The sequence below is a fragment of the Gossypium raimondii genome, chromosome 13 (assembly GCF_025698545.1).
Source record: "Gossypium raimondii isolate GPD5lz chromosome 13, ASM2569854v1, whole genome shotgun sequence".
Classification (NCBI taxonomy): Eukaryota; Viridiplantae; Streptophyta; class Magnoliopsida; order Malvales; family Malvaceae; genus Gossypium; species Gossypium raimondii.
In genome coordinates, this window is record NC_068577.1 from 6,285,070 (window position 1) to 6,297,118 (window position 12,049).

General features: G+C 34.8%; 1 non-coding gene across 1 annotated transcript; it reads right to left on the reverse strand.

The window, feature by feature from the left end:
* Positions 1-10,757: 10,757 nt before the first annotated feature.
* LOC128036343 (small nucleolar RNA R71) lies at positions 10,758-10,864 on the reverse strand. The gene has a single exon (XR_008193141.1). It is a non-coding gene; the product is annotated as a small nucleolar RNA R71 (small nucleolar RNA).
* Positions 10,865-12,049: the final 1,185 nt, after the last annotated feature.

Here is a 12,049-nt window from a genome sequence, read left to right on the forward strand (position 1 = left end):
CCTAGTACGGAGTTAGATTGAGGCAAAGGAAAAATATCAAATTAGTCGCCTTCGTATCTACATACACTTGTCGAGGTAAGTTCGTGTAATTAAATTGTACATTAATATGTGTTAAATTGAATTATTGTTTGTGAATTGTACAATAGCCATGAATAAATACCGATTACATATCCAACAATTACCGAGTCCCGTTTGAACCTTATGAAATTCGTAGGATACAAATGACATGTTATTAAGGTTACCGATTTGGTTGGGGTCCTGCATGTGTTGCAGACACACCACAACTCTTATGAGCTTCTCGATATTTAGCTCACATGAGCTTCCCGATATTTAGCTCACATGAGCTTTCCGATACTTAGCTTGCATGAGCTTCCTGTTATTCAGCTCAAAGGAGCTTCCCGCTTATAGCTCGTATGAGCATATATGAATTTGAATTAATGGATTATAGTTTAGTACACCTCGTGTGTACCAACCGTGTATCCAACGATATTTTAAATGGTTCAACAAGCACAGTTTTGTTATGAAATTATATGAGTTCAATATGAACTACTACCGGTATATACATGAAATTCATGAAATGTGATTACTTGATAAATTCATCCATGTGTGTTGGATCCTTTATGTGATTTACATGGCTAGCATGTTGAGGATATGTGTTTAGGCATTTGGCCAATATGGTTTGGATATTTTTGTATGCTTACCTCAAATGTGAATAAGTGGTAAGTTAAATTCCAAATTATATGAACTTACTAAGCTTAAATGTTTACTCCGTGTTTTTTTCGTGTCTTATAGTAATTCAGAAGGTCATTTGGGTTGGAAGCTGGTCGAAGTTATTTTACACTATCCATCGGCTCTTTTGGCACTTTCAGTAAATTAATTTCGATTATAATGGCATGTATAGGTTATTTTGGCCAATGTTGGTATATAAATGTTTTGTTGAGACTAGCCATTTGAATGGCTTGTGTTGATATATTTTGATGTGTATATATAAGTGGCCTTATCATATTCAATGTGTGTTTGGTATGGTTGAATGACGGAAATCTTATAGGTATACTGATAATTGGGTTGAAATAGTATATTTGGTACAATTATGCATATATGCATTTGAATATCTAGGTAAATTTGGATATTTGATTGACATGTTATTAAGTTGTCATTTGAGGTGCCTAAGGGAATATTGGTTGTATGTTGTGATATTACATGTTTAAGATTTGATTTTGGCTTGATTTGAATGCCTTGTTATGGCTTGTTGATATGTAAATTGTTGTGTTTAGGTTGGTACCAAATTAGGTGAGAAATGTGGCTTGGAAATGACCTATTTTCGTCCATACGGGTAGAGACACGGGCATGTGTCTCAGCCGTGTGTGACACACGGCCAGGTGACACGGCCGTGTGTGCTCTGTTTCTTTAAAATTGCGTAAGTCAGTATGCTTAATATGGCCTAGCACATGGGCATGTGACTTGGCTGTGTGACCCAAGTCAGAGAGTTGCACGGGCATGGACACGGGTTAGGACACGGCCATGTGCCCCTATTCCGAATGCCCACACGGCCTGAGACACGGGCATGTGTGTCCCTTGCAACTTTGAAAATTTTCAATATTTTTTGAAAAATTCTTTAAGTACCCGATCTAGTCCCAACTTGTTTCTAACATGTATTTTGGGCCCCGAGAACTCGTTTAAGGGACAATATGTATGATTTTGATACATTTCTGATATGAATATTATATTATATGAAATGTCTGATTAACTAATCTGTAAACTCTGGTAATGCTCTGTAACCTTGTTCTGGAGACAGATTCGGGTTAGGGGTGTTACACAATGCCTCGTGAAGTTTCTTCTAGAATTGAGATGTAAAACAGAGATCTCAATCCGAGATGATTGATACTAGCACTCTGTGAAGTCGTACAATTTCTGAAATATACAACTTAGCTTTTGTAAAGAATAGTTCGTGCGAACAGGTAAGAAATGAGCTGACTTAGTTAATCCATATACTATCACCCAAATTGCATCTTTCTTAGTAGGTGTTAAGGGTAACCCACTAACAAAGTCCATCATTATTTGCTCCCACTTCCACTGCGGTATTTTGATTGGTTGTAACAACCCAAAAGGAAACTGGTGTTCAACTTTCACTTGCTAACACGTTAAGCACTTAGCCACAAACTTGCTGACACGTTAGGGTTTTTAAGTTAAGGGTTTAGGGTTTTTAAGTTAAGGGTTAGGGTTTTTAAGTTAAGGGGTTAGAGTTTTTAAGTTAAGGGTTTAGGATTTTTAAGTTAAGGGTTAGGGTTTTTTAGTTAAGGGGTTACAGTTTTTAAGTTAAGGGTTTAGAGTTTTTAAGTTAAGGGTTTAGGGTTTTTAAGGTAAAAGGTTAGGGTTTTTAAGTTAAGGGTTTAGGGTTTTTAAGTTAAGAGTTTAGGGTTTTAAAGTTAAAAGTTAGGATTTTTAGGTTAAGGGTTTATGGGTTTTAAAGTTAATGGTTAGGGTTTTTAGGTTAAGGGGTTAGGGTTTTTAAGTTAAGGGATTATGGTTTTTAGGTTAAGGGTTTAGGGTTTTTAATTTAAGGGTTAGAGTTAGGGTTTTTAGGTTAAGGGTTTAAGGTTTGTCAATTAAATTATGCATTTAATTATAATTTATAAATTTATAAATTTTTAATAAGTTTAGAGTTTAGGGTTTTTAAGTAATAACTCAAAAAAATTTCTATTTTATTACATCAAAAAAATATCAAAATATTCAAAATATTTGTACAAATAGATTTAAATACAAAAATCAATGTCATTTCATGGATTCGATTGCCACATGGCGTACTGTCGACGATTCTGTATTGGATTCCTCCTTTGTCCAGCTTCTGGCGGCGGTTGTGGTTCTTCTGGCGGGGATTCTGGTTCTTTCAGTAGGGCATCTGGTTGTCGGAGTTGGGACGATGAGCCACCTTGATAGAATTGTGAATGTGGAGGTGTTTGCATCACCAACGGCGACGGTGTTTGAAACTCATACGGTGGTGGGGATTGGTAAAAAAAAACTCCCAGACGGCCCCTCTTGCGATCCCTCGTACGTCGCTGGCCTATACATCGGCGGTCCACTCGGCGTAACAGGAAACGGAGCTGAACCGGGTCATTGGCTCCAACCTGCCATAGGACTCGAAAAAGGAAACATATAAGGGTTAGGATACATAAAAGGGCTAGGAAACGCACCTGGCATCATATGAAAAGGCGGTTGCGTGGGTATCATCGGTTGAACTGCTGGGTCGGGTGACTGTGTCGATGCTCTCGTTGGGCCGGGTGAATGTCTAAGCGTAGGGCTAGCGTCGTCGTCCTGTCGTCTTGGATTAAAATGCCCGCGTCTTTCCCTTTGGACACGTAATTGCCGCTGCCTCTCCTCTGGCGATAGTAAATATAGCTTGCCATGGATCCTAAACCATGGCATGTATTTCGGCAAGCACGCTAACTCCGGAACGATGATCAGTTCCATACTAGGTATATAGTCATACCGATCTTCCCACATTTGAATGTACTCGGACCAGAATCTCGGCCAATCCGTATTCAATTACAGAAGGTCGATTTTGTGGTGATCGTCAAACACCTCAGGTTCCACAGGAATCGATTGTCTACATCCAAATTACCGTAACACCCTGTCTGACTGGTGCATCTCCACGGTCGCGTAGTTGATCAACGCGACTTTCGCTTACCAAGCATTTGGATTTTTTAAGAACTCATCCGGAATTACTGCCCGAACTGCCGGATCCTCGTATGGTGTCCATTGAAACTATATGAACATGATAGAAATATTATTTATATACATAATACTAAATACTAAATACCAATCGACTAGCGAATGATGGAAATATCAATTTTATTTAATACTTACATGTGCTTCCGACTGTTGGTCTAATAGAAGCCGTATATCTTCAAGAGAGGTAGCTAATCGAGCAGGACTTGCCGGATGGTTCAACCTAATTAAATAAATTTTTAGCATACTTTTATTTTTAAAAATCTACATAATAATTGTAAAATCTAATATAAAATTTACATCATTATGAGTGAGAATGTATATGGATGGTCCACTCGAGGACGTAGAAATGGAAAGCGAAACTGTGCCCATGACTGTAGTAGTGACAGGCAACCTCCGATTTTTGCTTTCCTCGATCGCGTCTCCCCGCACATCTCCCGATATAACGTTGCCAAGACGGCAGACCCCCAACTCAATTCACCAGCTGCTCTAAAATTAATGAGTTTCAGCAGCCATCTTAATTGTACGCGGCTCCGTGACAAGTCGGGCATTAGACAACCTCCAATTAACTGAAGAATGTATGTCCGAGCATATCAGATTCTTTCTATTTCGGTTGAATCTTCATTCGGATCCGGGAATGTGTCTCGTAACCAGCCCATCTCGATCTTACCTCCGTCCATTTTCTCCGGAAGAGCGTCCAAAAGCTCGTAGCACACCGCAAGCCAATCGCTAGATTGGGCAGACCCGGTGACTGGGTACCCGTCCACCGGTAATCCCAATTGCAGACTGACATCTTCCAAAGTGATAGTGCACTCTCCACATGGAAGATGAAATGCGTGCGTCTCGGGTCTCCACCTCTCGATCAACGCACTAATTAGTTTCGGGTCCACCTTACATCCCCGGCCTACCGTCGCCACGTGCCAAAAACCCGCTTCCCGCAGGTAGTTCTCTACCAAAAGTGATGGAGGACCATGCATATTCCGAATATTGCATTCCAATATCCGATCTACAGACTTTTATAACAAATAATAAATTAATAATTATTTAAAAATGCATAAATAAAAAATTCTTAAATAATATTTAAAAATTAAATTTAACGCTTACCATTTTCATTTGTTCCACCGATATGTGATGGTTATCAAGACAAGTCAATTCTCTGGCCATTGCTGAAATCGTACAAATTTTATGGTTTAAAAAAATTTTTAAAAAATAAAATTATTTAAAAATTATTTAAAAATAGGGATTTAAGAGAAATTTAAGAGGAACTTGAGAGCAAATTGAAAATAAATATGGATTTGAGAGAAATTTTGAAGGAATTTGAGAGCAAATTGAGAGGAAATTTAGAAGAAATTGAGAGGAAATTTGAGAGAGGATTAGTTTGTGAAAAAAAAAGGATGGGGTATTTATATTTTTTTTGGACCGTTAGGGGGGGCAACGGTAAAAAAATTGACCGTTGCACTGTTCACGCGCGAGGCAAATCGCGTCCACGTCAGCGTGCTTTGCTGAAGTGGACACAAATTGCGCTTCAGAGGACGCGATTTGTTACCATGTCAGTAAAGCGCGCTTACATGGCCGCGATTTCCTGGTACGTCCCCTGACATCGCGCTGACGTGAACGCGATTTAGGGGAAAAGGGCCCATTCCGGTAAATAATAAAATATCTGGCCCATTTCAGTAAATTTAAAAAAAAAGGCTTTTAATCGTAAATTTCCCAAAATAAACAACGAAATTAAGAGAAAATAATTAAAAGACAAATGAAAATAATTTTAGCATGTAGAAATCTATACAAAGTCATTAAACTATTTACAATGATAAAATTATAATACTATAAAAATAAGGAAAAATCCAAATCTATATATATATATATCATACTTAGGTCTAGTCTTATAATACCTCGAGAGCTAATGAAACTATTTTAGTAAAATTTAATTGTCTCAATTCCCAAAAAATTGCACCAAAAATTCGAGTTCCTTTTAAATTTTCTTCTTGGTCAATGACAACGACAACATTGTCATCATATTGTATTATCATCCCGCCAACCTGCTCCATCGAACACCCAAAATGTTAAAGAAAATAGAGAAACGAGTGTAACATTCATGCTTATATACGTTTATAGATTATAGATATTTTATTATAAATTTATTTAATTTAGATGTAAGAAATTTAATGATTAAAAGTAAAGGTTAGTATGGAAAAAATAAATAGGTTAATGCAATACTTAGCTCTTGAATTTAGCAATGAAGTTTAATACTAGATTCATGTTAGTTCTCAAACTTATTCAAGGTTTAGGGACTAAAATGAATCTAGTTCCCATTTTAGTTCTTGAACTTATTTAAGGTTTAGGGACCAAAATGAATCTAGTTCCCAAGTTCAAGTACCAAAGTGAAACAAAAAAAAAGTATAGATGCCAAAGTGGACCTGGTTGTCAAGTTCAAGGGCAAAAATTATATTAATCCAAAATAAAATAAAAACTAAAATTTTGTACATATATACTTTTAAAGTTCACATGTAACACTTCTCACCCGTCCCGACTTACGGTACAAATGGGAGATGCTACAGGGATGAACTGTCGCAATTCATTATAGCAAATTAAACTACTTTCCATACTTAATGAGCTTGTAGGAAAGCAAATTATTTATGTTTTTATTTAGTTTTATTTTTAGTTTATAAATAATAATATAAGTAATTTTGACTATTTATATAACCATGTGGGCCAAAAGAGGCCTGAAAGTAGACTAACCTATTTAATGAGTGTGTAGTACACCCGGAGACAATAGACTGTCTGCGGTGTTGCAACACGGAGCTTCAATGTCACAATATAGTAAACAAAGTACTCAAAAGAAGCAGATTGCCTTCAGTGTCGTGACACAGCCAGAGGGTGTCGCGACATAGCCCTGAAGATATGCCCAAGACGAGTAGACTGTCATCAGTATCGCAACACAACCCTAAAGATACACCCAAGACGAGTAGACTGCCATCAGTATTGCAACACAAACCATAAGGTGTAGCGAAACCGACATGACGAGGTCAATTAATGGGCTAAGGGTGTTTTCGTCCACACAACAACATTTAACGAGAAATAGTCAGCCAAATTAGGTGAAGGATTGACGGCCAACCCTAGGCATATAAATAGGATTACTATGCTCAGTTTAGGGATAGTTTTCAATGAAGTTTTATTTTTCGATTCCTACTTGGTTTATTTCCTATTTATAATTTAGGTTTCTTTTCAGTTGTAATTCTAGTTAGTTTACTTCGTTCTTCGTGAAATTCAGATTGTGGATTCACCAAACTATTCGATAGGTTACTGTTTGCACTGCTATCAATATATCAAGATTTTTCTAAACTTTCTTCTTGGTTTATTTCTAATTCTTATCGTTCTAATCAAGTTTATGGTGTTTGCTAAATCTATGGGGAGCTAATTCGTTAATGAGAGATTAACAAGCAAATGTAGGATTCGTTAACTTCTAGGTAGGGTTTCTTAGCAAATCAGTTGGTTGGGATAGGAAGAACTTAAAGCCCTAGGCTTGACAACCCTAAGAAGTCATATAGGTAGGAATGAACCCAAAATTGGTATTGTCTATCCGTGAAAACCTTACTCCAATCTGGTCTAGACTATGAAGTCGAGAGATAAGCAGTTCTTGCCAACTCATTAGGTTAGTGGAAGGCCGAGAGGCCTTGCTAGGTTAATGACTAGTTGATCAGATAGAACCTGAAATAAAAGTTAGTTATGAACACTGAAGTGAGTTAGTCTTCTATCGATTAGATATGATAAAATCTGCAATTTTTTTTCTTATTTATTTTTATGTTCTTTGGATTTTTCTATAAATTATTATTTTTTCATCACTTTAGAATTAATCTTAATATAGTGGAATTAAATTACTAATTAGACCTATTAACGTAGGGATTAGGATTTTAGTCTCGCCTCCCTTGGGTACTGTAATGACCCAAAAATTCACGGGCATCAGAAAAGTATAATATCGGGCCTCCGTCTTAGTAAATTGAGTTCGAAAATAATTATTAGAAATATTTACTAGACTAGTTGTGTGTTTAATTAGGTTTTAGATAGGTGAATTTAGCTTAATTAAGCGTAATTAGTAAAAAGGATTAAATTACAATAGAAGTGAAAGTTTAATTATAGATTAAAATAAAATATGAGGGACTAAATAGGTAAATAAGCCAATGGCTTAAGTTTAGGCGACAATAGATGGAAAAATCTTAGATTTTTCTTGATTTATATTATAAAAATATTATTAAATTAAAATATTATAAATTATATTAATTAAAATTAAGATAATATATTATAGGAAACTAATAATATAAAGACAATTGTGTGGTGATAAAATAATACATGTGTAAAATATATAAAACACACTTGTAATAAAATAAAATATTTTCTTATAGTTTAAGTAAAAGATATTTGTGAATAAAATATTATTATATGATTATTATAATATATTATTATTAACTAATGCATAAAAGAAATAAAGTAAGTAAGTAAAACAAAAAGAAACAAAAGAAGAACAGAAAAGAAAGAGAGAAAGAGACGAAAACAGGGGAAGAAAAAGGGAAAGAAAAGAAAGAGGGAAAATTGAGATTTTGAAGGTTGAAGTTTAATAGGTAAGCTAAATCAAGTCATTTTCTTATAAATTTGATGTTTTTTTTGAACCCTAGAGTGAAATACTCTTGGATTTAAGTTGAAAATTTGAAAGTTAATAGATTTTTGAGTAGGGTTTATGTTGAATAAATGATGGAATTGAGGTTTTATTTGATAGAATTTCTAGTTAGAGTTGATAAAAGGATTAAATTGTGAAGTAAGTTATAAGTTTTATGTTTGTAGGGATTAAATTGAGGAAAATTTGAAATTAATGAAATATGCTGAAAATTTGGTAGTTAAATTTGAGTTTAGAAGAAATTTGAATAGAAATAGAGTGTGAATTAAATTAGAAAAGTAAATAAATTTAGTTAGGATTAAATTGGAATTAAATTATGAATTAGATAGAAATTTTATTATTATTATAAATTAATGTTGTAATTGATGATGTAAATTATTATTATTTTCGTAGTTAACAAGGAACTCAAGGCATCGGCACACAAAGGAAATGAGAAGGTTATTGAGGTATAATCGAGCAAAATTCGGGCTTGTATTACTATAATTCAAATTGTTTATTATTTGATGTTAAATTTAAATTATGTGTATGGTAAACATATAATAAGGTAAGTAACTTTATTGAATTGAATTTGGAAAAATTAAATTGAATAAGGAAAATATGTGTTGGTATTGAACTGTGTTTTAATTAGTGAATGGAAAAAGTATAATTGATATTGAAAATGAATTCTTAAAATAAAAGTGAAAATTAGATTGTGAAATTTATATACCCTATTAACTAGTCGGGCTAAGTCAGATATAATTGGCATGCCATAGAATTTAGAAGAGTACGGGATTTATCGGCTTTGCCGATCAGGCACTTTATGTGCCGTATCTCAGGCACTTTATGTGTCGTTTCAAGCACTTATGTGTCGTATACTAATCAGGTACTATGTACCATTTTAGGCACAATGTGCCGTACTGGTGTGTTTGGGTTGGAATCCGTGTATCCGTCAAAGTCCAGATTGTTAATAGGGTGAATAATTGAAATGAGAAAATCAAATGAATTTGATCGATAGCCGTATTGAATATGAGAGAATTTAAAATTATGATAGGTGATTGAGATTGAAGAATAGCTTAATATTGTATTGTTATTGTCAAATAATAAAAATTTATGAATAAATTGATATTTAAGAAATTAGAGAGTTACATGCTTGGTAATTATAATTCTTTATTTCTATTATAATTTGAATTATGGTAATACCACTGAGTATACAATACTCAGCGTACGGTTGTTTCCGTGCGCATGTTGAAAAGGGATCAGAGTCTCGGTTTAGCATCCAGGACAATCTCGACTCCTACATAAAGATTTTGGTGATGTTTTCTTCCTTTAAGAGAAAGTGGCATGTACATAAGAATTATAATAGTTATTTTGGTATGTTATATAGTTCTGTTGTAAAGTAAGATATTATGTATTTTGATGATTATATTAGCAAATTGGTAGAAGTCCTTTATGACATTGGTATCGAATTGAAATGACTTGATTAGTTTTATGTGTTAATTAGAAATGATAATAGGATTTTTATTAAATAAGTTGTTATGTCAATATGTCAAGTAAGATTTAAGTATATAAATGCCTTGGTTGAAATACTAGAATTGGGTTGGTTATGTTTGAAATTTTGCATGGGGTTGTATGTAAAAATAAGCAGAAATGCTGCCGAAATTTTTTATAAAAAAAATGAATGAAGTCAATTAGTAAAATTTATATGAATTATTTGTAAATTGTTTGATATGTCATGTAATGCCTCGTAACCCTGTTCCGGCGACGGTTTGGGGTTAGGGGTGTTACAGGTACGATCCTCGAAGTACTTTCATACTTCATTGTAAAACTATATTACAACCTGACCTATATATTTGTGGAAACTGCCTAACGCTTTGGTTGCAGTAATCACACTCTAAACGTTAGTACGTTCAGAGGCGGTCAAGTTGTTGACACCGTTGCCGATGAGCCAACGCCACTGAATTAGTTTTAATTTTTGTGTTTAATAGGACAATTAGGAAAATTTTAAATTATAGATACTATTTTAATTTTTATTTACTGCGCTACCCACTCTCGACACAATCCAAGGCAGTATCACAAGGCTGGCTATTACCACCAATAATTTTAAAATCAAGTCGGCCATGATTCAGATGATTCAAAACAACCTGCAATTCAGGGAGACAATGATAGAGGACCCAAATCAATACCTAAAACAGTTTCTCTAACTTTGTGATACTTTTAAGTTTAATGAGGTCACAATGATGCTATTCGTCTTCTGCTATTCCCCTTCTTTGTAATAGATAATACTTTGTCTTGGTTAGACTCGAAGGCACTAGGATCCATAATGACATGGAATGAACTGGCAAAAAAGTTCTTATACAAGTTCTTTCTTATCAGTAAGACGGTCCAACTAAGGAGAGAGATTGCAACATTTAAACAACTGGAAGGAGAAAGTTCTCACGAAGCTTAGGAGTGTTTTAAGTCACTCATACAACGATGCCCTCACTATGGTCTACATGAATGGTTGAGGTTATAGATGTTCTACAATGGGCTGGATGCACAGTATAGGTCAGGACTAGATGGAGCTGAAGGAGGAGCCTTGATAAACCAAACATACAAAGATGTGTAATGATTTAATAGAAAACATGATGATGAACTCCTGTCAGTGGCCAAATGAGAGATTCACATACGACCAAAGATCATCTACGATTAAAGTTGTCCACGAAGAAAACAAGCATCAACATATATTAGATAGACTTAATTGGATCAAATCAACATCCAGTAGGCCCATGATGCATGATATAAACAGACCGATTGGCCAGTACCTTGATATCCTAGCTGAGAACGTAAACTACGTCGAGAATAGGGGTAGAAATCTCTATCCAAACACTTATAATCCCAGTTGGAGAGACCATCCAAACCTGAGATGGGGTGGTAATCAAAGAGGGGGTAATAATTCTAACCTAAATAAACAAAATATTACTTATCGACCTTCATATTTGCAGAAACCTCAGGAAATGGTCAATCCCAATGACCATACTGTATGTGGTTAACGATTGGATTGAATTGAGGGAGATATGCAACCAATAAGGACAGATGTCAGACAAGTACAGTCTGAATGCACTCAAACACAAACCACATTAACTGAGCTCGAAGATTAGATGAGCCAATTGATGAGCATGATAGGAGACATAAAAAGGAAAATTAGCACAAGCATTCCAAGCAACATCGATGATAATCCGCAAAGAGAAGGGAAGGAACAAGTGAAAGCAATAGCGCTCCATTCAAGTAAAGTATTGAGTATCCTGAATAACCCTGCTCAATAGGAAGACAAAGAGGATGCTCATGATCTTCAAGAAGAAACCCCTCGAGGAGATGATACCGAACTAGAGCCAGAAGCGATAGCTCAGCTGCCAAGCGATAGCCCAGCTGGCAGCTGAGCCAAAAGTGGAGCAGAACACAGAGTTATAAAATCCAGAAGTGTTTATCTAAAGTATCATTTTGGGTCTAAATTTTTTTTATAAAATCCAAGTTATAAAATTTTGTTTTCAATTTTGTTATCTATCTTTAAATTTGATTTTAATATTGATTTTGATTTTGATTTTACTTTTAATTTATTCTTTTGTTTCGAATTTATAAGCCCAAATTACGAATCTTTTACTCGAAATTAAACCAAAGCCTAATTATTCATCATTAGCC